The following is a 26937-nucleotide window of genomic DNA, read 5'->3' as shown; positions in this document are numbered from 1 at the left end:
AGCACAGATGGGATGGGCAATACAAAATTATTTAGGAGATGGATCCTATTACCAAATGGTTGACATGTTAAAAATTAGGAGAATGGGTGACAAGATTATCTTACAGAAAGGATGCAGAGAAAGATGGATTACTCCTAATGAGATTTATTTGTCAATTTGGTTTTTTGCTTAGAGTTGAGACTTAAAGGACCATTAAAAACAAGACAATAAAATTCAATTATAGGGATGGTTTCCTTTTTCCTGGGGTTCTATACAACTTAGGGAGACACCAAAGGGAGGTATCGAAAGATTTCTCCATACAACACTCAATCAAACTGCAGTTAAAAACACAGTTATTTATCTAATGACCAAATTAATTATTGTTCTGCTCTCAGAAACGTAGTTTTTGAAGGAATTCCTGAGTGTCATTTTTCTTTCTAGTGTGACTCACAGAGGATGCTAGTTTAGGCTACAGTGTTTGGATTTACAATGAGAAAAATATTTATAACAAACTGATATTTTGATTATTGCTAGTCAGTGTTTACACCAAGTCAAGGACTCTTCCTCATAGTGACCTACTAGCAAGGACTCTGTGGGTGTACAAAAAGCTGGTAGGGGACACAGCCAGGAGAGCTGACTCCCAACTGACCAAAGGGATATTCCATACCATATGATGTCATGCTCAGCATATAATTTAGGGTAATCTGTCTGGAGGTTTGGCCTTGGGAACTAGCTGGGCATTGGTCATGTGCAAGCAGTGAGCAGTTGTGCTGTGAATCACTTATTTTAACATTCTATTATCATCATCTTCCTTTACTGTCATATTTAATTGTCTTTATCTCAACCCACAAGTTTTACCTTTTTTCCTTTATTCTCTCCCTCGTCCCACTGAGACAGAAGGAGTGAGCAAGAGACAGCTAGGATGTTGTTTTACCTTCCTGCTGGATTAAACCATAGCAGTTGATTAAGCAAAGTGACTCTGGAGTGTGCACTGATCTAATGAGTGTGATCGAAATAATGAAACATTTTGTCCCTGCAAACGGGAATGCTTCTTAAGACCATGCCTAAATTTAAACCAAAAAACATGTGGTCCTGCTGTGGCAACATTCCAGGGCTGCACCAGTGGTTACAAGATGCACCTTGTACCTAGCACTAGCACGAAACTGGATTTCATGTGATAGTTCAGTACAAGAACTTCTGAATCAGAAGAAACTCATCAGAAAAGGCAAAAAAAGAAAAGCCTTACAGGATGAAAAGGTAATAGCCTATCACACTATATTTTAACAAAGGTTCACCATCCTCATTAGGAACAAATAAACCCTAAAAATGTTACTGCAATTGGCAGAAAAAGGAATGTCTCTTCCCTTATTTCACAGGCTCCTTTTTTTCTTTGAAATCAAATGCTACTGAATCAACTACACTTCCCAAATAAACTGTATAACCTCACCTTTGTTTTAATTGACATAATAATTTTATTTCTATAGTAAAATTAAAGCAATTGTGTATTTCCCTCCCCTGAATAAGGAATTAGTTCCCTGGAACTGCTGAGAAAGAATTTTCTACAAAATTCAATCCCATCCAATGTTTATTGAAAATTTCATATTTGGCATGATAAAGATGACTATTTTTGTATCTGCTTTCTTTTGTTCTGCCAGGAACAGTGAATAAATGACCTGAATAGCATTTCACAGCCCACCTGCAGTAGCAAAAGCTATTGGTTTTAAAATAGAAAATTAAATTATTCTAAAGTTAAAGATTTTTCCCTCCAGATAAACCCTGTGCTTTGTTATTAGCAGTTCTGGAGAAATGCATTCAAGATTTTTCTGGTAATCCATAATTCCAATTTACTTATATTTGAAAATTACCATGGACTTCTCCACTGGGATGTTCATTTACTTCTACTGTTAATCTGAAAAAATTGCATGTCTATTTATCAGTCCACATGGTAAATAGCCACTGCTTAATCAACAGTACCTAATTAAAGTTCTAATTAAAGGGAGGGTTTTTTAATTCCATTTTATCATCAAATATGAATCCTAGATTAAAAAAATATAAGGAAATTCATGGATCAGGATTTCAACAGATTCGGTAGTAAAGCTACAATTGTAATGGGCAGCTTCCCGGCACTCACAGCCATATACATTTCTGCAGATCCCCAAGAGAGGGATAATATCTATTATTCCTGCTCGTAAAATGCCCAGTGAGGACCTATAAATCTGAAGTTTCTTTTTGTCGTGGTTTGACACTGGCTGTAGGCCAGATGCCCACCAAAGTCATTCTTCTATCACTCCCCTTTTTAGCTGGACAAGGGAGAAAATATATATTGAGAGGCTTAGGAGTTGAGATAAGGACAGGGAGAGATCATTCCACAATTAGTGGCAGACTCAACACCAAATAAAGAAATCTCTCTAATTTATGACACTGCGCTGCACACCCAGTGACACCAGAGTCAAAATACGAGAAGTGCGACCAGATCTTAAAGCACCACCCCCCACCCTTCCCTTCTTAGCACACTTTAGTCAAGATTCCATTCCTTTCTTCCCCACCACACTGTGGCACGGGGAGGGGCAGAGAATGGCGGAATGGGGGGTTCGGTCAGTTCCTCATGAGCTGTTCTTCTGGGCCAGAGCGGGGAGGAGAAGGGGGGTGGAGGGGCACTCCTCATGTTCATCCCCTGCTCCAGCATGGGGTCCCACCCATGGGAGAAAGTCCTCCATGAACTTCTCCAACGTGGGTCCTTTCTCACAGGGCTTCAGCTCTTCACCAGCTGCCTCAGCGTGGCTCCCTTCCATGGGGTGCTGACCTTCTCCTTCATACATCTTCTCACGCCCTTCTCTGGTGACAAAAAGCTGCTGGTTGCAGGCTTTTTTTTCTTCTTAAATGTGGTTCCCAGAGGCGCTGTGACCATCGTTGATGGGCTGGGCCTTGGTCAGCAACGACTCCAACACTGAGCTGGCTGGTGTTTGCTCTCTGGGGCCTGTAGAGAGCTTCTCAATACTTCTCACAGAAGCCACCCCTGCAGCCCCCTGTTCTCCACCAGAACCCTACAAAACTATGACACCTATGTTTTTCTGGGAAAGCTAAGCATTTTTCCTTCTGTTTTCCTCCTCCTTTATGAAAAACTGACTTCACTCATTGTTCCACATAAGTATACATGAAGGCTAAATCCCCACGTCCTTCTACAGTGACATTTTTGATTAAACAGCAAGGATCATGGCCTTCAGTAGAAGAATAATGAATAAAATTACAAATCAGGGAGGCAAGATGTTTAATTTGATGTCAGAAAGAAACTTCCTGACCTGGTAGTATCGCATATTCACAGTTGGCAAAATTATTCAAGAACTTCCTGGAAGCACAAGAACAGCCCATCTCCTACAGAGGGAAAGAACAAAGGCAGGACAACCTGGGCTCTTCTATACCTCTACGAAAATAAGGATCCCATTGTGACATTAGGAGAAAAACTGAACACAAACAGAGTCTAAACCTGTAAAGAGATGAACCATCTGAAATTATAATATGAAATGGGGAAAAGAAGAAAACAGAGAGTCAGAAGTATTGGTAAGCCCTTGTAAATGTTTCAAAAGAAGCTTGAAAGTATTCTTGAAAACCTTTCACATGTATTACACATTGATGATGTTCCCAAAATTAAATACGAGGCACAGTGCTGTGAAATAATGAAAAAGACCAAGATCACAAGCCAAATAAAGGAAAGATTTAATGAACAGGAAAGTGCATCAGAAACCAAGCTGAAAACAGCCAATCTGAGAAGGATTTGATGGTGATGTTATACTTGGTACTCAGCCTTTACTCAATCCTTGTCTTGCCAAAAGGGTTTTCTTTTGTAATTATGGGCTTACTGCTATTAAAACCCATGTGAAAATGTGTATCTACATCACACTTTGTGGCTCACGGCAAGAGATCCCGTGTCGCAGTGGTCTCACAGATGAGAGGAGACATCCTTATGTGTGCACGAGGGCCTACAAAGTGCTTTCACTGAAAATGCCTTTACATTTACAATGAGGAATGCTTCATATGGCTGAAAGGGTTTGTGAGGGGAGGGAGCTGGGAGTGGGGTGGGAGCAGAAAGAGAAGTCATTCCTGAAAGACCTTAGAGAGAAGGCAAAATCCTGAGAACGGCACACTGACTTGAAGAGCAACAGGGATAATTTACTGATGGTTTAGTAATTGTCAGGCTTCAGTGAAAGCCACAGAAAAACCTTTAAAATCTCTATAAAAGGGGCTGGTTTTAAAGAGGCTGTCATTGCTGAAAGGAAAAATAATAGACTAATGGGCCTAATTCTAAACCCAGCAGGTCTGGAGGTGAGTCCCCGCAGAATAGAAAGGGAAAGCAATCATGCCAGATGAAAGAGAACTTGTAAGGAAAGAATATTCTGCTGGGTACCATCAAGTCAATTGTGGACTAATGCACATCTCTCATTGCTGTCACTAATTTAAATAGGCTGAACATTCAATCACTGTTATTATGTTATCTTTCTAGCTGAAGGTCGAATGCGTGGGCATTGAGACCTTACTATTTCTCCTGTACATGGGAAAAAAAGGTGGATGCCCCTACGTTTGGCAAGTAATATTGCACTTTGTAACTAGCTTTTTTAGCTAGTTAGTCTACTACTAACAAGAATATCTACTACTAGCTAGAACTGAAGGATATATCTGAGCAAAAGAAAAGAGAAAATGCTTCGGCTGGATGATGATCTCTACCCAACGAATAGGCATGTGGATCAGCAAGGTCAGGAACTGCATGCTCCCTCCCACAGAGCTTCCCACTATGGACACACACATGTGAGATGCTGCGCCAGGGCTGTGGTCACCAGTGAGCAGTTCTGTTCATATTGTCTCCTATGATTACTTTTCATAAAACTGTATGATGGAAAACAACAGACATCTCTACAGGGATTTCCCTTTATTTATGCACTCCATGTTGCAGACATTGAAAAAAAATCACAAGGAAGAGTTATTAGCAGAAAACCTAGTCATACTTCTGTAACTCCACAACAAGAAGGATCTCTGTTCTATTCATTTCTTAAAGAATCATACAATAATTTAGGTTGAAAGAAATTTAAGTCATTTAGGCAGACCTCCCAGAGCAGGGCCAGCTTCCAATTCAATGAGGGTGCTCAGGACCTTTCCCAATAAAGTTTCAAGTTATCTCCAAGGGTGGCCACTCAGCAGTTTTTATAGGTAGATTCTCCAGTGTTTCCCATCCTCACTGTACAGAAATATTTTCCTTATACCTATGTGGTAGATTTAATGTTTGTACATTGACAGTAAAAGTTGCAAAGTATGGTCTTTTCAGCACCCTAAATGAACAAAATTAAGTTAAAAAAAAAATGCCCAGCTACTTGCTAAAACTTCCAGTGCAGCCTGGAATAAAATAATAAGTTTTTAGTACCATAAGGTTTGCAACAAAACTAAATTCAATTATCCTTAAGGCTTCTGAGTTGTTCTTCTACCTGGTTAAACAATAGGAACAGATATGACAGATCACAGCTTTCTGTCCTGCTTTAAAAAAATAAATAAATAAAATAAAACCCCTTCTTTGAAACCTTCTGAAACGGGAGGTTTGGTGCACCCTGTTACAGCTCCATCTCTGAGGCAGGATGACACATTGTATCCTTCATCAGCACTCACCAAACATTCACTGAAGTAGATTCATATACCATGTTAGAAATTATTAAAATTATAATAATTTCTATATGTATTTGAGTGTCTTGACAAGACACAGTTCTGCTACAGACCATGCAGCACAGAACAGCACAAGGGTTTCTGTCAAATTTAAGCAATAACACATAATAACCCTCATAGGCATGGACTGGTCACAGAGGAAGAGAGGAGGTAAGGGGACTTCAGATCTTCATCTCCTGCCTTCTGCTGCAGCACTGGGCCTTTCAAATCACAGACCCAGAAGCACTAGGCAAAGACTTGCTGTGAGGACCTGGAGAAGGCTGTTGGGTGCTCTGTCTTCTCATCCCAGCAGCACGATTGGAAAGAGGTCCCCAGCACACACTGGGAGCACCTTGCCCTCCTTCTCCCCTGCCACCCAACCTGGAGCTGTGGTGACCTCAGAGCCAGGCACCACAGGTGGACAAGCAAATAGATGAAAGGGCAGGGAGAGACAGCCCTGGCACAAAGAAGTGCTACACAGCAAACAATCTAAGCAGCACATAGAAACATCCTTCCTATACATGACTGGTTCCAAGTATCCATGCCCATGTTATAACAGTCAACACTGTATGAAATCACTGTGCCTTTGGTAGTCAAAACCAGTGAGTGATTCAGCAATTGCCAAGCAAGCAGAGTGTACTAGAATAAAGAAACATGATCTTCACTGTAACTGTGTTTCCTAAATTAGTTTCTGTTTGGATAAGAACATATCTCTAAGAAAACACTGACTTGTAAAAGTGCCAGTGACCCTAAAACCATCACAACCTTTGAGAAATATTTCAGATGATTAGTAAACTCCATGGTTAAAAATGTAAACCATACTTGCAGCCTGAAATCATCTTTCAACTTCCTATGGTTTTTTACACCATTCTAAAGTGAAGGTCCCAGTATCAAACTTTGGCTCCTCCTGTAAAACAACCCTGAAGCCCTTTTTTCCCTCCTCCTCAGGGAGCTCAATGGATTAGTTGACCTTATTTTTTTCAGTAAGTGGGTTCTGTCCTTATGGCTGTTGATGTTTTTATCACTTGATGTTTCCTCAAGGACATTTACATAATAGTTCACTTGAATTGTGCTTATTACTCCAGCAGCTGAAGCAGGGCACACCATGGTAACAGGCCCACAATTACTTCTGCGACTACTTCTCTGACAGCGCTCCAGCAATCATTGCTGGGTGAATGGGATGAACTCATTTAATGACAATCTCGGGGAGAAAACCTGGAGAATGATTGTATAAACACACAAACCTAAATTCAAAACCAGCCGAGACGAAACATTAACTGAACCAAATATTTGTGTTTTCCTTCACTGTTAGGTTATACATGTATACAAAGATGCAATCTACATTTCTTTCCCATGCAAAGAATGATGTGATACAGGTCTAGGCATACGAAAGGGTAAAAGCAGACGTCTTCAGCCTCAGACACTATTCTTTTATTCTCTGTTTCTCTCACTCATGCACAAATGCTGCTGTGAGACACACTACAGATGGGAGTGGGACTGGTACCTAAACGCCTAACTTTGAAAAATACAGATTGCTCCTAACCCTTCCGACAGGTGAAATAACCCCCCCACCCAAGGCTATGAGGATCCTGGATAGCTCCCGTTGTGATTGCTGGAATATGTGTCCCTCCCATTGTTTCCACCTGACCAAATTTCAAAAATATCTGCCAGAGGTTTCAAATGAATTGCACATTTCAAAGCAGTACCCAGGGGGAAGTGCTGAATTTCATTTGGGTTTGCTTTGAAGAGAGGATCTTCAGGCATGAACCCCCAAGTTTCCTAAACTTGAGTGAAGCTGTCAGGAAAGTCTCAATGCTCTAACCTAAAAGTAAACACTGGAGAAAAGTGTTATAGCAAAGCATAATCCTTGCTATAAATCCAGAGTAAACGTATGGAAACACGTCTGCTAACTGCAATTGGTTGGAACTGTCATATATGACTTTATGTCATTCAGGGAGTCAACAAACTGGCTTCAAGAAACGCTGCTGAGAAACCAGTGGAGCTGCTGAACATGACAATTAATTGTTTACAGTTCAGTAAGATGAAGGACACAAACACAGAAGACCTGTGAAAGCTGAGCCTAGCATCCACCTTGGGATGCTCAGCAGCTAGCTTTTTTGGGGATGTTGTCATCTTTGAAGCCAAAATTCTTCAGAGATCACCTCTGCAAGCCTTGGCCAAAGAGGCTGCCACCTCCACCTCCTGCTGGGGATCAAATCCAGCCCCGAGAGCTGGCAACCATGCTCATCAACCACAGTGGATGAAAACTGTGGTGTAGCCATCTCTATCCTCCTCCCCAGCCCCTGTCGCCTGCTACTACTGCTTGCTCACAGACTCCTCTTTAGGTATGTGTTTCCCATTCTTCTGCAGAGCGCAGAAATGCCACTTCCACCACACTAAGCAAATGATGCATGCTCTCTGCTCAGGTCTGTGGCTCTTTGTGCTAATCTCCGCAGCCTGCGGGACTGAACCCAAGTTTATTCAGGGTGTACAATGCCTTGGCTTGAAAGCTGGCACCCTAAGGTGCAGGGGATTGATGGCACGTGAGTATGCATAACAGAATCAGACTGTTATTCCAAGAAAATGTACCCAATCTCATCCTGACAAAGTTCGCAGTAATTTTCCTAATTAATGCATTGGGAGCAGTCCTCAGGAACTATACTGAAATGTAGTTTTCCATTAGCCTCCACAGAGCTGCAGTTTTACAACGTGGCAATTATTCAAATATCAAAAATTATAGCTTTAAGCTGTGTCATGGGTTTTGGCATTTGATAACTTCATGATACATTTTACTACATGTTCCTGCTCAGGTGTTAATGTGCAAAATCCCACAAATGCAACAAAATACAATAAAACTTCTGACTTAAGATATTAATTATGTGATTAAACTGTCACACAAGATTTGTTTGTCCTTTGTAAATTAGTAGCTCAATCCTCACAATTTATAAGCAGAACAAATCATAAAACAAAAGGCTTGGTTCACTATAAAAACCACTAAGCTTTTGCACAAGGCCAAAGCAGCCATGGAAAATTGATTTTCCACATCTTACTCAGTCTTGAATAGGCTCTGCTTTGTAGAAGATTTTTTATTGAGTGAAGCCAAAACTCATTATAGCTAAGACCTTTAGGAACAACCGTGTGTTTGCTCCATTATTTTTAATGTCATCAACATCACATTTTAATCTCTTGCATTAAAGTGGGAGCAGCACAAAGATATATTTGCATTTTATTACCAGGGTAAAAGAAGAAGACTATGCTAGAGCTTTAGTAGAATGCAGACAATGGGAGAAGGAAAATTTTTTATTATTTCTCACAGGATAAGCTGTGGGTAAAGAGTAGGTCTAAGGTAAAGTGAAGCAGGGCAGTGTACAATTGTGAAATTCATCATCACTGCATCTAAGAACAGTCAACACATAAACAGCCCTAGACAAATTCAGGGGGCAGGACATTAAACACAGCATTTCTGCTGCTGCTTAAGAAAGCTCTTGGCCACTGATCACCAGAAGCTGGGAAACCCTGAGCAAAGTGGTCTCTCCACAGAGTCTGGCCTTGCTTTGGCCAGCAGATTGGACCAGAGACATCCTGCAGTGTCTTATGACCTGAAATGTGCTGCATCCTTCTATTCATGCTCATTTCTTATGCTGTTAATGCCCTAGCTGGTACCAGAAACAAGTTAGAAGGCTACATGGACATTTGATTTGAGTTGGTACAGAAGTTTTTACATGGTGCGAACAGACAGAATTGTGTTACCGTATTAAAGTCAATACTCATTAGCAGTTAATCTGGTCTTTGGATCAGTCTAGTTAATTCTGCCAGCATTATCATAAAGAAATTCTTCTAGACAATACTCCACACACCTGAATAATAGTAATAATAGCGTAGGGGCTGAGCAAGCTGCATTTTACAAGCTGTACAATTTATGATCCATGAAAAAAACACCAGCTGCTCATCCAGCTCTTGGCAGAGACATGATCTCATGGAGTCACAGTGCTTAAATCCAGAAGTGCCATTTGCGATCACCTAATCCGATCTACTTATCACAGGCCATTACCTTTGTACTGAGCTCAATAACTTTGTGTTTGACTTAAATACATCTTCCAGAACGACACCCCGTCTTAATTTGAAAATGAGAGATGGGGGAATCCATCTCTTCCCTTCACCATGTATTTCAATGATTAATCACTCTTTCTGTTAAAAACAGGCACAGGATTTCTAATTTGAATTTGGCTGGTGACAGCTTCCAGCCATAGCTTCTGTAGTACTCAGAATTTTCTTATTATGAATATGGTCACGCATTTTAATGAGGTCACCTCTGAGTCTTGTTTTTAATTCAGTAACATTCCAAGTTCTTTCTTTCTCATGGGATGAGGTATTTCTCGTGGTTCATGAATCATTTTGGTAGATCTTTCCCTTGCTCTCTCTACTCATTTAGCAGTTTTTGTAATATGAATCTGAACCAGATACAATATTCCCTTTTTGTTCAGAGAAGGCATCTCCACACTCCTATAACGAATCTGATTATCAATGGACTTCCTACTACAGATTGGAGCACGCAAACTGGTTTCCTTAGGATAAAATAAAATTCTATTAGAAGACTGACAGTTACCAGATGAGATCTTTGATATGCAAAGGTTCAGTTGAGCACACAGATTCCCAAGTGAAGAAAACAAATTTCTTAGTGAAACATGCTGACGGTCAAGCTGTGGTCTTTCAAAAGTCACATAATCACCTGACCTCAGCTTCCATAACTGTACAATGGGAACAAAATCTTGTTAACACAGACACAGCAGGAAAAAGAAAAGATTGCTTGCTGTATTACTGTCAGAGCAATTCCACTCTTCACCACAACTCAAATTTTAAAATAATTATGCCACCTTAATATTTAAAAGATAATTTTATTCTACAGCCCTTTCTCCTCCAGGGGCTAGTCAAAGCAAATTCTTAGCCCCTAGAACCACTGCAGTAGGAAAAGCTATTATCCTACTGCTAAAATGGTGAGACAGATGACTACCAAGATAAAAAAGGGCAGTGACTGTGCTGTGTTAGTGCAAACCTACTGAATTTTGCACTTTTAGCTGATGATTCTCACTTTAGAATCGCTGCTGTCATTACTGATGTTTAATAATGCCAATTTAAATGCATTGCTGAATTGAAAATTTGACTTTCTCCAAAACATGCCTTATTTACTTTCAGAATTATTCCCTATTATCAATAGAGATACATGGTTTCTCATAAGTGACGGATGCTGCATTCCTTTTGCTGCTCAGGGTTCTTATCATCCTTTCAGACAATTGAATTTCTTCCATTTGTAAAAACTATTACCAGAGGAAGGACTGCATATAAAACTCAGTGACTGGAATCAGAACTGTTTTGACAATGCAAGAATACTTCATTGATCTATATTAATACCTAGGAATCCCATTTAAAAAATTGTATTTACGTAGTCTTAGGAATTAGACTTGAGCAATATCATGACACAGCTCACGACGAATATAAATCTGTTATATTCATATAGCAGATTTCTGTAAGATACATTTCAACTTGAATTTGATGTTTTGATTTTTGGAAATGCCCTAAATAACTGTGACCACATTAAATTTCTAAAGACTAACTAACCAGAGACACTGAAGAAAACAATCACAAGCAGTGCAGCTTTATCCATAGAGGTCATTTCTAGGCAGATTCCCAAAGAAGGGTCGACTTTAAATCAGATGTGAAGCAGTATTTGTCAGTAATCTAAATGGGACTATTAAACTCATGCTAGCAGATATGAAAATACTAATAAAATTTGTGACTTCATAAATAATTATTTGGAGAATGACTCAGAGAAAGTAATAGCCTTTTCCAGACTTAAAAATTTATGAACTGATGACACTCTATTGATTGAAGCATTTACTGCAACTTCAATAGGTCTAATTAATGAAACTGTTCACAGAATTAAACATAGTGCTTAGCAGGGTGACACTGTGCCCCAGTTCTCTGCAAACATCTCCACAGTCAAACGTTTTCATGTTCATGAAGTGGCCTTCTGAGGAGCCTACTGCTTGTCCTAGCAAGATCAGGGTGTGTTTCACATTAGCTTCAGATATCTTATGCCTACCTACTCATAGGTAGTAGATCACAAAGCTACTTACGACACCTGTAAATTGTAGCATCGGATATTCGATGAAACAACACTGTTAAAAATCAGATGCAGAAAAATACTTGGTGCATTTCTTTTAGCAGTTAACTTCAAATCATTACTAAAGCGGTGAAGATGTAAGATGGTCACTGCAACACACTGGAACCTGGGAAAAATCAATTTTTTATATTTTGCAAATAATATGTTCCAATACAAAGGTATAGATCCAGAAATAGGCAATCTTACATAACAGAGGAAAATAACCTGGAAAGCAGAGTCTGGAAAGTATCTGTAGGTCCCAGTGGAGGAAGAACTTGTAAGCAGCTGCGTTATGGCTAGAAAAGTTAATACAGTTTTTTAATACATTAAAAGAAATGAGAAAAAGCAGAAAGACAGTTTTTGCCTCTTGATGAGATCATTTTAGAACAATATGTTCCTGTCTACTACCTTTTTCTTTTACTTTTTTTAAATCATATTAAAAAGAAGGCCAGAAATGGAATAAGAAGAGCCATAAAGCTCAGGCCTAAGATAGTACCTGAGGGGCCAGATCATCTTGGTGGTTGTTTTTTTCCAGGAAAAGGACTGAGAAGAGACCAGAAACTAAAACAGAAAAAGATGCAAAGAAAACCCCAAAATGGGCTCATAAGGCAGAGAAATTAAAATTAAAAACTAGAAATCTTTTTTTTATGAAGATCAGTGAATTTTTCATCTCTCTGACTTCAGATGAAGACTAGATGCCTTTGTAGAAATTTTATTTATTTACTTATTTGTTTAGGGAAATGTGAGTCATTTTGCCAAATAGTTGTTAGAATGTAAGTGTAACTATTTTCTCAATACATAAAAGAAAGAGACTTTAAGAGACTTTTGATTATGATTTTAGAGAGTTTATTATTTAATAGACTTTATGAGACTGGCAGATCTTTAAAGATGCTTTTAACAAAGTGCAAGAGCTCTCAATCCCCAGGTGTAAGAAGTTAGGCAAGGGAGACAAGTGACCAGCATGGCTGAGTCAAGACCTTCTGGGCAAACTAAAAGGCAAGATGGAACTACACAGGCAGGTATCCTGAGAAAAATACCAGGATGTTGACTGGCTGTGTAGGGATGAGATCAGGAAGGCCAAGGCATGCTTAGAGCTAAACTTGGCAAGGGATGCCAAGAATAACAAGAAGGGCTTCTACAGGTACATGAACCAGAAAAGGAAGGTTAAGGAAAGTGTACCTGCCCCCCGCAATGAGTGACAATGGAGAACTGGTGACAACTAATGAGGAAAAGACTGAGGATTTCAACAACTTTTTGCCTCAGTCTTCACTGGTGATCTCACTCCTCACTGCTCTTGAGTTGAGGGCCCACAAGATGGGGACCTGGGAGACAGAGTCCCTCCCACTGTAAGCGAGGATGAGGTTTGAAACCATCTGAGGAACCTGAAAATACACAAATCCGTGGGACCTGATGAGATGCATCTTGAAGGAATTGGCTGATGTAGTTGCCAATCCACTCTCCATGATATTTGAAAAGTCATGGTGACCAAGTGTAGTCCTAGTGACTGGAAGAGAGGAAACATCACGGCCATTTTTAAAAAGGGTAGGAAGGAGGACCCTGGGAACTACTGACCTGTCAGCCTCACCTCTGTTCCTGGGAAGATCATGGAACAGACTATTTTGACCTGTCCATCTGCAAAGGTAGAAAGGACAGTAGAGCAACAATTTCAGCTAAAGGAGATCAAAGGCTTCTGACTCAATTAATCCTGATGCCTGAAATTCACTGCTAACCAGGTATCTAACAAGCAATTTCAGAAGGTCCACATCTTGAAAGAATGGAATTTAATCCCTGCCAAACTGTTCAATCTAGAAATCTTGAAGTTGTCATCCTGGAAGTCATGTTGTTGCATTTGTAGTGCCCTCCTCATATGACATGATCTCTCATGTTACATATGGAATGCAATATTTTAATTCAATAACCTCAAAAGGACATGAGTCTTCGTTTTTCTGGCTTTCTGAACTTCAGTCAGCACCAAAATGTTGGTTATACTTTAGAGATATGTTAGAATGCCAATGACACCAAAAAGTTTGGGTTAGCAGCTGGATTTTCCACTAAAAGTCATCAAAAAATGTGGTAATCCAAATTATGAATTTTTGATTAATGAAGTATCTGATTCTAAAGTAGACTTAATTCTAAAAGCTACCAGCCTTTGGAAGCTGATACCCTATAGCAGTCCACAGAATACAAATGTGGGTAGCAACAGCAGTACATGTTCATCTGCCAGTGTAGGTTCCTACTTGAATCCTTCCTAGAAAGGGAGTTCTTCACTCTCCAGTTTACAGCTTCATTTTTTCCCCAGGAAATTCCCTCAATCATCTCTCTTTTTCATCCTTCAGCTGAAAACAGCTTTCATGTGTTGAGTGAAGCCGCATCTGTAGGGTCCCAGCACTGTGACCCATCCTGACTTCTCTATCTGCCTGCTTCGTTGGAGGAACATAAGAGTGTAAGAAGTCCACTCCAATGCAAACACACACATACACACACACTTCAAAGGACTTCTGAACACTTTTATCTTAAGTTTAAAAACTAGTATGAAAATGTACTCCTAGCCAGTCCCATTCAGCTGCTGAACTGGAAGTTTTAATATAATGTGATTTTTCCATGTTTGGTTACTACAATGGCCACATACCATGGAGCCACTGACAAAGGCAGGCAGCTTTTGCCCTTTTTTTTTTTAATTTCCATTTTCTGGCTAAAGTTAGAGCCCTTACATGACTTGAATCTAATAGTATTTGACTGAATAGGAAATCAGAAGTCAGACAGGAATTTTCCAGCCCTAGAAAAGATAAAAGTGAGTTACTGCTTTAATTGGCTGCTGAATTAGCTCATATGAATAATAGCTCATGGTCTTTTCAAGTTCTGTGGTTTAATAAAACTCTCTTTTACTTCTTTGTCTGAAGATTTACTAGAAAAGATTCCTTCCTTCTGGACATAGTGATTACATTCAAACTCCAGACGTGAAAAAAGAAACAGCTATGCAAAGCAAAAAGCATAAATAGCATAGGCTGCTGGTCGCACTAGGGGTTTTTTTTTTCACCTTCTCCATGTGGCAAACACAAAGGTCTGTTTTAATTATGCTACAGGGCAAAAACCGAGGGAGCACTTTGTGACATGGGACTTGCACCATAAGAGCTTTGCAGAGCTGCATATAAAAATAAAAAGAAGAGAAAGTAAAAAAGGGACCGAGCAGATGTATGCCCATCAGCAGAACCATCACCCATGTCACAGAGCTGGAACCCACGCAGTATGTGGGCTTTTCTAAGTTCAGAGGTGAACCAACAAACCTGGGGAGAAATTTCATGTGATACAAAAAGTAGATTCCTATTGAGCCCCATACAGACAAGCTGACACCACCAAAACCCATTTTGTGTGTATCAGTAATCAAAACGAAAGATCAATAGGTAAGAAACAATTCTTTATTGTCTTTGAACATTTTTTTTGTTATGAGTTACTAAGCTCCTTACCTGCATGAATTTTTACTATAACATGTTTTTCCTTGCTTAGAGTAGTATTAAAGATGCTTATCTAATCTCCAACCAGGCACAAGCTGTTAATGCATTGCTACGATCTTCCATGACACCAATTAAATCTGTACCTCAGTATTATCTACCTCTAGTGTACCAAACACTCTGAGGCAGTGCCATTGTGGGGCACAGTGCAGAGCAAAAACAAAAACCTCCAAAACCCCATGACTTTCTACTCCCAGCACAAAGTGCACTCATGAACCCTGCACACTTAAAATGGGAGTAATAATCACTGAAGTACTCATCACAAACCTGAAACTCCATGCCGGCCAGACAAACAACCCTGCCCTAGAGACAGCAAGAGGCACATGGGGCATCAGTACATTGTTTAATCCTTCTCTTGGAAAACGGTCCTGTACAAGGGTGATAATAACACCTTCTGTCTGTGTATTTTGACACAGCCTTTAATCACTATTTTTGCACAGGACCACTGCTTCATTCACCAAAGAGCTGATCAATATTTTGCTTTCACCTCATAACTCACTATGTGGCCCATGCTTTGTTTACTGCCCATTATTCAATTGTGCTATGATGGTAGAATTATTAATTTCCTCCAGGGCTTCTCAATGGTGCTCATCACTTCAACATCTGAGTGCTGCACAAGCGCAAATTAATTTAGCTCCACAAAAATCCACAGTGACAAAGAAAAGGCAGTACTGCTGCCTGAAATATGGGGTGTGGGGGCACAGAAAGATTAAGGGCAGAGGCAGCCACTGATTTTAGATGTTCTGTCTCAGGCATCATAGATGTAATTTAAAAGTATTTAACAGTATTTCAAACACAGAAGTTGGAGCATGGGTCACAGGTGTGATTGCTGAGCAAATGGGACTCTAAAGGTGGTCATTAAAAGTTAGATAATTAGTTATTAGAATATTAGAGGTTTCACATACAGAACCGGTTTAAGTGGGTATATCCACACTAAATAGGAAAAAGTCCAGTGTGCCAGTGCTTTATTTCAGTCACATGACCTTCCTCTACCCTTCCTTGCTTCATTCATTAACAACTTCCCAGCTCAAGCAATAAACGAGGCAGGAGTCACACAAGAAGCACCCGTCTCTCCTGCACAGCGCTAGCACATCCCTAGAGCAGGTCCATCCTGCGCAACGTTCGAGCCAGGAATTCTGCATAAAAACAATATGCCATCTCACATCTATCATGAGGGGACCGAATTAAGGTTGCCAAGCAACCACCTCCCCACATTATGCCACTAATCCTTGTCCTCCATCTCTTCAGCAAACAAACGCCAGGCCCTGTCTCACAACCCCACTCCTTCCCTAGTCTGCTTCTGCGACCCTAATTAGCCGCGCTCCCAAAGGCTTCTTCATTGCGGCTTCTTTGTCCAGCCAGCTCCAGCTTTCCCTCATTACTCCAGTTGTTATTCTTTGTGTTCTTCATAATTAGCATTTAGCCCGTTCCGTTTCCTATTTGCTGGACCAGCTCTCGGTCCCAAAAGATGAGACAAATACTGTTTAAGAAAAATGAAGCATACTGAGTGAGAGATTTTAGCTGTTAAGATTTTAGCAAGAGTCTCCAAAGGCAGTATAAAGCACATTTCTTTCTAAACCATTAAAATGTTGTCAAGTTTAAGCGGAATTTTGCAGTAAAAAGACAGTCTACCTCTCTGCTACCAAAACAATTGCCTGCCAGATTTCAATTATCTATTGCAGAGTAGGGCATGTTACTGCATTTCCAAGAAAAGATCACGAGAATGAGCAAAACACTGTCATATTGCATAAAGTTTATCCTCAAAACCAGCTAAGACATCTGAGCTGACTTTGTTCAAAAACAAACAATAATCAATGGGCACACAACACTGAAAATGTCAGATGAAGATAATGAAGCCTGGCAAAGCTGTGAGCAAAAATAGTCATTAAATTAAATTTTCTTTAAACTTTTTAATGGGCTAAGAGCAAGACTAGAAATAAAAATATTCTCCCATGCTTCATTCCCAAAGTGGTTTTCTGCTGTTTCCACCCAAGTTTGAATTTCAACCAAATGCAACTAACATCTTCAGCCTATTTTATCTATCCTCAGCATGTTCTTCCTTTATCATCACCTATTATCTTTACCATCATAAATCACTAAGTCAAAATAAATTCCAATTGCAAAAAGATGACGAGCCTGAGATCAGGAACTGGACCCTTGTTTGACAGCCAGCAACAACATAATACTATCTGTCCTAAAATAAACCTATCTATGGATATGCCTGACTACGTAAGGAAAAATGGCCTAGAATATACCTGGAGCATCAGATCGTTTCTTGGTCTTTTCCAAGGGGTGTGAGACAAAAGCTCATAACCAGCAAACAGTCACAATAAATTTAATTAATATCAAGAGACACAAAAACAGCGAAAGAAAGTTAAAATAATTGTGTACACGTCACTGCAAACAGTAAGGGAGACAAAGCAGAGTGAATTAGGCATTTTGCTGCATAATTCTGTTGCCCATTTCTTGTCACAATGCATTCTGCAGTTCATAAAACTGCAGTCAGCAAACCAGATCAGACATGAGACAGTATATACCTCATTTCAATAGGAGGACACTTACAAACTAGGCCTCCTGGTCTTGGAATGACTTGTGATTTAGATCTGCTGAATATTGGCACTGCTGTTTGTCCAGGAAAATTCGATTGTGAACCTCAGAGGTGCAGCGGATGGCATTGTCCCCTATCAGCCTAATCTAACTTCTTCTGCATCATCTACTCATCATCTCCCATTTCAGGATGTTCTCCCCTCCATTACTTTTTATTTTAAAGAGTGATGATGCTCTAGGATTGAAAGACGACTTAGTATCTTGGTAGGGCATGTGCTTAAAATAAGCAAAAGAAGACCACCACAGGACATTGTAAAAGAAAGAATGAACCATCAGCGGTTACTGAGTAGGAAAACTGTCAGGCATCTCCTGAGAGAGTCAGTGGCTGGAACGATCCCTGGGTGAGTACATCCAGTGATAGGAGAGATAGGCTGGACTACTAGAGTTATACTAAATGTTTAGAAACCACAGGACGAACTCAAACTGCATACCCTGGGAGAGTAACAGGAGCTGTATCATATACACTTGTCCCCTGCTGCGACTCCTAGGCCTATGTTCAGACCTGTTCTTTCTATATTGTTTTCTATTTGAGACACAGGTGTCAGCTCTTCCCTAAAAAAATAAAACCCTAAAACTCTACCTGTGAACTAAAGAGGAAAGAAATTAGGGGAAAAAATGCAGGCGAATATGGAACTGGAAACAAGAAGGCAGGAGAGAGTCAAAATAGGGATTCGCAGAGGCACATCAAGCTGAGCGTCTCTGACATCGCTTACTTCTGTGAGCACTCTCAATGTACTCAAGGACCTGGGGAGGCTGCCCAGTGGTGGCCTACCTGGAGATGGATCAGGATAAGAAGACTGGAACAGGACCACAGGCACTGGGGTTCTGCTTCAAGATGCCTCCTCTAAAAGCTGCAGATGACAAGTTCACCCAAGGCAAGAACATCACTGACAAGAAAATCCTGTAACCTTGTGAGACCTTGGAAGGGGAGGGAATACCCCCTGGTCTGATCCTACACAACAGTCATCATGGTCTCAACCACACTGTCCTCAACTAGAATCCCACAACTGGTTTCTGCCTCAATTTCCCCCAATTCCCTCCACCAGACCTATGGTGGTTTATGCATTTACAGCACAGGACAGAGTCTAGATGCAACCAACTCACATCATGAGGCCCTGCACAGCTCTAGCTCACATCTATGGATGAGGGTGTTGAAGGAGACCTCATTATGTACTATCCCCATGTTAGCAGTAAGCCGTTGTTTACATATTCCTAGAAAAAAGAACCAAAAACCTCCAAATACCATAATACCATTATTCCACGGTATTTCAGCTTCCCCACTGTGATCCTGAACGCTGTGGGAAGGAACACCATGTGCAGCCATGCAAGTCTAAAAGCCCATGTGAAACCAGGCTAGCTGCAAAGCTGCACCAGTCCCACGTGTGTGTGGAATGAGCAGCAACTGAAATCACAGTGACATTGAGTCCTGGTTCTTCCCAGGCCAGAATTAACCTCCCCAGGCAGCCAGCCCAGGTGAGCTGAGTTATCCCAGGCTGGTTCTACACCACCTGACATCACTCCCCCACAAAAGGGGCTGGTAGGGGAAGGGTGCTCCTGGGTTCTTCCAGAGCAGTTTGACTGTGGCTGGGGCATTGGGCTGGTCCTTGTGCAGTACTCTGTGTCATCCTCGGGTCAACAAGGTACTCTGTGTAATCAGTGGGCATAAGTGAAACTTGCTGCGGGCTGTTATTGTTCCCCTTTCACGGTGATTTTGTCAGTAAACTGTCCTTATCCCAACCCATGGAGGCCCTGCCTGTTTCTCCTCCGGGAGTGAGTTGCATGTAGTGCTCAGCTGCTTCTTGGGGCTGAACCACCACACAGTGCTCGCAGCTGGCTTATCCAGCCTCTACCAAGCTTTAACAGGTTGATTTTTAGGTAGGCTATGCCCAGTAAAAAAAAAAAAAAAAAAAAAAATCAACACCACTTCAGAAGCAGAGCAATGTTACTCCAGAAGGGTAACAGCACATTACCGCTTTGTCATGAGAATGGCACTTGTGAAAATGAAAGGTTGAAAAAAAATGTAATTTGAAAAGAAAATGGTGACCGTGCTTCAGATACAAGACACGGTTATGCACATGTATCAGTGCTCTTTCCTTCTCCCTGTGCTTACAGCACACAGCTAATCTTTTCATCTGCTTGGTGTATTTATAGTGTTTTGTAGAAAATCTCAGGAAGAGTTAAAAAAAAAAACCAAAGCACAAAAAAACCCAACCCAACCCAAAATCACACATGCACATGTTTATAATATTCTCTCTGTAAATTTCCTATTAAAAATCTCAGGGTTTAGACACTTACTGAAAGGCAGACTATGCCAATGTCTAATCTATACTTAACCTGCTGTGAAAAATAAGGAAAAGTATTTTTTCACTCATGTTAGGAAAATATTCTGACAAACATTCCTGCAAGAAAATCTTTATTGTACCTGTACTTTCAAGGGCACAGAGGACTGTGTCAAGGTTCTGGTTTATGAGAACAGAATGAAAATAAAACAGCAAATAGTGCTCATCAAGGAAGTACCATCCATCTTGTTTTGTATGTAGGGAGAATCCGGTGGAAAAAATAATACGTAAGTAGATAATTAAAAGCTGTGTCATGCTATATATGTATAGGAAGGGTAATTCAGGTTGTACAGGCACCACTCCTCTGCCTCTTGAGCACTTCATCATATAGTCCAAATAATATATTTTACATAGGTTTTGGTAAGAAATTGAAAGCAATAGGGATAAAAACAACTTAATAATGAAGCATTCATAATTAATTTTCTAAAATTGCACAGGCACAAAGAGAAATTGCTCTGGGAGGCTTAAATAAGTAGGAGTGACCAAAGGTGGGGGTGGGGGTGGGGGGGCAGGGGAAATTACTTGGTCCATTAAATTTCCTAACGACAAAGACCAGGCAAGTGTAAACAAATCTGCAAAAGCCAGAAAGAAAAAGCTGAATTTCTCAAGTTATTTATGAAAACTAAACAAGGCTGCATTGCCTCCCAGCCTATGCAGCAGAGACACAAAGCACAGGCAGGGAGCAAGAGATTCATGACCTACTCCCATCTCTGCCGTTTGCGTTATTTCAGTGCCAATGCAGTTCATTTACCTAGCAACAATAGTCTTCAAATTGCTGCATAAACGTTTCCCGGTATCACCTCCCCTTCTGCCTTGTCTGCAAGGGGGTAAAAAGTAAGATCCTTTCTAACAAATGGGGAAAAAAAGGAACAAAAGCCTTTCAACGATCTGGCCAAGGCCACAGGAGAGGCGTCAGGATGAAAGTGGGATGACAGCCCCGGTTATCTCTCACTGCTATTTAGAAGCAGTCAAGGAGTGCTTTGCTCAGCGGTACATCCCTACAGCCGCACATCCACAGACCCGCAGGTAGGCTGGGCTGCCAGTGCATTTTAATGTCAATCAGGAGGAAGCCCAGTCTGTGAACGAAAATAAGCCCCGGCCTTGCTAGGACATGCTGGACCTTAATTCATACTCCTCTGAAATTTATGTGAAACTCAACATTAAAATGTGGCAGTGGATCGGGAATGATACATAGAGTGTCAAGTAACCGCTCCCTGTATGCCAAGGGCTTGACACGACGGTGAATGCCATGCAATTTCCTGCGCTGCTTTCTCGGCAGCCCCCACCCCAGGAGCCTGGTACCCCCCTTCCTGGCGGGGAGCCGAGCTGTCGCTCCCCGTCCCCGGCCTGACAACCCGCGCCACAGCGGGCCGGCTCCCTCGGAAGGGGCTGCGGAGGGTCCCCATCCCAGCCCCGGCCCCGGCCCGAGGCAGCCGGACGGGCAGCGGAGCCGCCCCCGCCCCGCCCGGAGGCAGGGGCGGCGCCGGCAAAGGGAGGGGGGAAACGCTGCGGTCACTGCGGCGCTGCCCCGCGGGGAAGCCGAAAGTGAGGTCCCTCTGCGGGGGCTCGGGAACCGTCCCCCTCTGCCTCCGCCCTTTGCTGCTGGCTGAGCTCGGAGGAGAGGACAGGCAGAATTAAATAAAAAAGACAGATGCCAGGGCGGGTCGGCTGCCTGCTGGGCGTGCCGGGTGCCGCGGCGGGGGGATGGGGAGCCGAGCCGACACAAGATGCATTATAGCAGCGCAGTCCTGGTGCCCGCTCCGCCCCCGAGCCCCGCAAACCCAAGCCGAACGCGGCCGCTCCTCGGTGCCTCCCCGTGCCGGGAAGGCAATCAGGGCGGCACCGGGGAGCGGCCGGGCCGGGCGGAGCCCGCACCGCGGCCCCTCACCCGCTCCGCGCTGCTGCTGCCCCCGCGCTGGCGCAGGGTCCCGGGGGGCGCACGGGGAAGGGCAGCAGCACCGCGCTGCGTTGCCGCGCCTAACCCCTGCCTGTCCCCGCCCTGCCTGCCACTCCTCGGTCCGCCCCTGCCTGCCTCTCCCTGCCCCCTCCCTTCCTGCCTCCTTGCACCCTCCCTGCCTGCCTCCTGCCCCTAGTCCGCCTCCTGCCCCCTTCTCGCCTCTCCACCCCCGCCTCCTGCCCACCCTGCCCGGAGCGCCGCCACCTCCAGCACCACGGAGAGCGCCCGGGCACTCTCCACCCGCCGCGCCGCGCTGTGCAGGGCCGGGCCGGGCTCCCCGCCTGCCGCCCCGCCGGGCCAGCCCCCCAGCACGGCACGCATCCGCCTAAGCCCGGGGTAGGGCCACTCCCTCCGGAGTACTGGGGGCCGGGAGGGTATCTCTCGGTGAGGGCGAGGCTCCCCCTTCCTCGCCCCTACATACGCATCGGTCAGTCGTTCCTCACCATTTCCTTGCAAGACCAACGTCTCCCTACGGACATCCCGGCGCAGTCAGATCTCTGCCTCTCGCTCACCCGCACCCCCGTGCAGCCACACAGCTGAAGGCCAGAAGTGTTTCACCCCAAAATGCCGCAGGGCCCCCAGGGCCCTCCGTGAGGGCAGGGCCTTCCAAGAAAGCGGCTCACCCCCCGCATCCCAGCAAACCTGCCTCTCCCCACTCCTGCCAACGAGCCGAGGCTGCCTCAGCAGGGAGCCATCACAGCAGCTGCCCTGCCGCAGCTCACACACCCGGGAACCACGGGCATCCATCCTTCTATGCGTGCTGTACGGTTTGGGGATGTTCCCCCAACTCACTTCCAGACTTTGCTGTTCTCTTTTAAAGAAAAAAAAATAAAATAAATTGTCAGAAATGCTCTGTAGTGACTCAGAAGGGAAAGCTGGCCTCAGACTCATACTCCGAACCCTGTTTTACTCAAAGATGCTGTTTACTGACCTCAAAAAAGCTCGAGAAGCAGCACTCCCTATTCTAGGGAAGCTCACATGGAGAAAGAGCATGGCAGGCAGCAGTGGCACAGTGCACAGACTGTGCCGCTGCACATGGCACCACCAAAGGAAGGAGAATGGTGCCGATGACCTGCCTGCTCTGGGAGGACACACATCCAGCCTGGAAACCTCTGGGATGACACACAGCCACCCTGGAGACCTCTGCCCACTCTCCTACCTGTCCCCCTCACACACACACCATGAAATAACCCCACAAGTAGCATCCTCCAAAATCCAAGCTGAACGATTGTCCTAAGCCCTGTCTGTCTGCAGGCAGCGTGGGTCTCTGTTAACACCTCAAGCTTTTAACAATAAGGCAGGTTTTCCCCTGGGAGAGGCAAATGAGCTCCAGTTGGACAATGTCAGGATGAGACGGTAGCGTAAAGATGGAGTGTCGTCCTCTTTGTATGACTGTCTGGGATACCATCTCCTCCAGGCCAGCAGCCGCTTCCAGCCCTCGGAGCTGTACAAATAGGTCCCATCATGGGTGTGTTTCTAGCAAGAATTTCAATTTACCACCCACAACCGTTTAGTGGCCCTCAGTCACATCACTGGCTTTCTTCTTGCTGGGGATTTGAGAATCCTTAAAATTATTGTAAAGAACCCTTAGAGTCTGCCCATCCCCTTCGTGTAATAATCATATCAGGGCCCATTCTGCCCACTTTATCAAGTAAATCAAGCTCACAACTGCCCTGTGGCTCCTGTGATCAGTGTATCAGGGAGGAGGCTAATGATGGCTCTTCCCACATCAAAGTTTCGGCTTTACCAGAGCCCTTTGAGAGTAACAGCAGGTTCAGCTGCTCATCCTCAAGTTTTAGCAGAGCTCAAGGCATCTGGGCTTAGGTCTGGGGTCACTGAAATAAATACTAAAATGCAGGAACATTCAGAGTAGAACAATTGTATATGGAATCTGTATACATTCGTAGGAATCGGGATGCAGGGGTGAAAAAACAATCAGAGCAGCTGTTTTGGCTGAAATGGTTCCCTGCATCAGTCCTTTCTTTGTCACCTCTTTGGAATAAAACGTGTTAAAATGAATTTGTGCATGTTTTACAGGTAGCAACAGCAGAGCCTTCAACACCAATAGGCTTTTTTCATGTAAGACATAAAACGTTTGACATGGAACGTACTACTGAAGCCAGACCGAGGGGGGAGAGGCATTCAAGGACCGATTTCCATTTCAAACTGCATTCTGGCACTTTGTACTCCAGCACCATTGGTGGATCAATATTTAATGCCCAGAGATTCTGGCTCTGCAGGAGTCATGTCAGGGGACCTCTAGAGCCAATCTGCTTGTGTAGAGGAGTGATAATTATTCATGGGCTCCTGCCTCTTGCTCCTTCTCTTGCACAGCCCCACTCTGCTGACTCAGTGCCTTATTCAGTCTTCTCTCCCTCTCTCCACTGCTGTAGCTGGACCCCTTTGCCTTCACCGCCTCTGAGAGCCTGCACATCGCACCATGGCTAAAACAGCGATGGGTAAGAAAATGTATCTCTTTTTCTTCAGCCAATACAACAGCCACGATTTCCTGAGACTGCTGCCTACGCTGGGTGCTCATCCCGGTGCCCCTGAAGTTGAGGAAAATTCAAGACAATGCTGTTTTTTATTTCTTTGATCACAAAAAATAAGGGATGGGGGTGGGAGCCTGGGGCTCTTTTACCGTCCCCACCTGAGAACATTAATTATGTACTGGTGGGTGAGGTGGGCACAAGAGCACAGCCTAATCCCGAAATGGCTTTCTCTAAAAAAAATTTAAAGACTTTTTTAAATATATATATACATATATATAATGTGGCATTTAAAAGATACTTTAAAGGAACCGGAAAGTTATCCCGGTATAAATTTGCGTGGCCCCCGTCGGCCAGGGCTCCCCTTTGCTGCTGACACGAACCGTGAAGGGGGGGGAGGAGGCGAGGGAAGGAAAGGTACCGCCGAACGAAACCCACTGCCGCCGGGGCGGGGGTCTGCGGGCGGCGGCCCTGGAGAGCGGGGTGGGGGGGCGAGGGGGGGGGGGGGGAAGGGCTGGGCTGGCGGCGGGGGCCGTGGGGGGGCCGTACGTGGCGGGGGAGCTGCAGCGGGGCGGGCACCTGCCGCGGCGCGCACTGCGGGCCGGCCGCGCCCAGCCCGGCGCAAGGGGCTGCGGAAGGGGTTTGGCGGGGGGGGCAGGTGGGGTGCGAGGAGGCAAAGCCGGCGCTTGCCTGGTGCCCCGGCGCTGCCCGCACCTGCAGCCTGCCGGGGTGGGGGTGCCGCTGAAGTAGGTCACCGCATCATGGGGGTAGCGGGTACCTTCGGGCGGTTCCCACCCTGCCTTGCCCTCCCCGGGGGCGGCTTCCAGGGCTGTTGCTATCTTGTGTTTTTCAGCTGTGGGCAAAGCATCCTTCCCCCCTCACCGGTCCCGTGTGTTTTACCCCCCCTCCTTCCCCGGCCAGGAGCCGGAGCCGCACCCTGCGCCCCGCCGCCGCGGCGCCCCGCCCCCGCTCAGCCCCGGGGAGCGGCTGGGTGGGGCGCGGCGGCGGGAGGTGCGCGGTCCCCGCCGCAGTACCGGACCCGGCGGGGGGGAGAGCCTTTGGGTCCCGGGGGGCCCTTTGCCCTCGGGTCCGTTCTGGGCACGGGGTGCTTGTCCCGGCGCCAGCGGCGGGAGCGAAGGGCGGCAGCCCGGGTCCGGCCCCTTTGTTCGAGGGAGGCTGCTGGGTGGGGTGGGGGGCGGAAAATCGCAGTGGTGGGTGTGGGAGCGAGAGGGGGAGAACAGCCGCGGGGCCAGGCTGCTGAAAGCGCCCTAGCCCTCTTACTCCTTTATTTTTTTCCTTTTTCTCATTGCTGGGGTTTTTATTATTTTTTATTATTATTATTATTATTATTATTATTATTATTATTATTATTATTATTATTATTATTCTCTTGGGGACTGAGGCAAGACCTACGCTTGACACATTCAAATTCAAGTTTTCCCAATCACTCGCTAATAGCCACGCTCGTACAAACCCCACAAAATACAGAAAGCCCAAACACAATTACTACCCTTCCTTAAGAAGCAAATCCCCTTCGGATTCCCCCTCCTGTGCAGAGAGCCTGTTACTGCTCTTATCGCATTGCACAAAGTTGGGCTGAATCCTCCCGGCCCCAGCTGTGAGCCACGCAATATGCGTTTATTTAGTTGAATGCTGCCCTCCCGCTCCCGAGGAATAACCGGTGCGGGCTGGAAGCGTTTTAACCTGGCTGTGGCACCCCTGGGAACAAGTCATGAGGCAGCAGTAGATGCAAATAGAGGAGGGAGGCAAGGGCTGTGGGAGTCTGGCCAGCCCTGCAGTGCCGAGCACGCCGTCCCCTCCCCACTGCAGCAATCTGGTAATCAGTATTGATAATTTGTAGTCAGTCGGAGACTTATCACTGCAGAAGGCCCTGTTAGGAATTCTGTCACTAGGGAAGAAAGGGCTCTTCAGCCTTTGATTAATGATCGCGCCGCACACAAACACAAAGGTTTCTGCAGCAAGAGGGATGCCTGGGATCGTGAGGTCTGCCCAGAGACAGGCTGTGTTGCGCCAGTTTGCCTATCAGTTCCTGGTTAACAAGCTGCATACGCAAGCAGTAGAAAGCAACGTATCTGCCTAGTTCGGGTTGCTAAAAGGACTAATCACAACAGCATTCAATTAAAAAAAATGAAAGGCACGTTATTAAAAGCATCTTCCCTCTTTAAACTCACAAAGGTTATGGATTCTCCTCGCT

This window comes from Gallinula chloropus (assembly GCF_964237585.1).
Source record: "Gallinula chloropus genome assembly, chromosome: 2".
Classification (NCBI taxonomy): Eukaryota; Metazoa; Chordata; class Aves; order Gruiformes; family Rallidae; genus Gallinula; species Gallinula chloropus.
Note: the sequence above shows the minus strand (reverse complement) of the source record.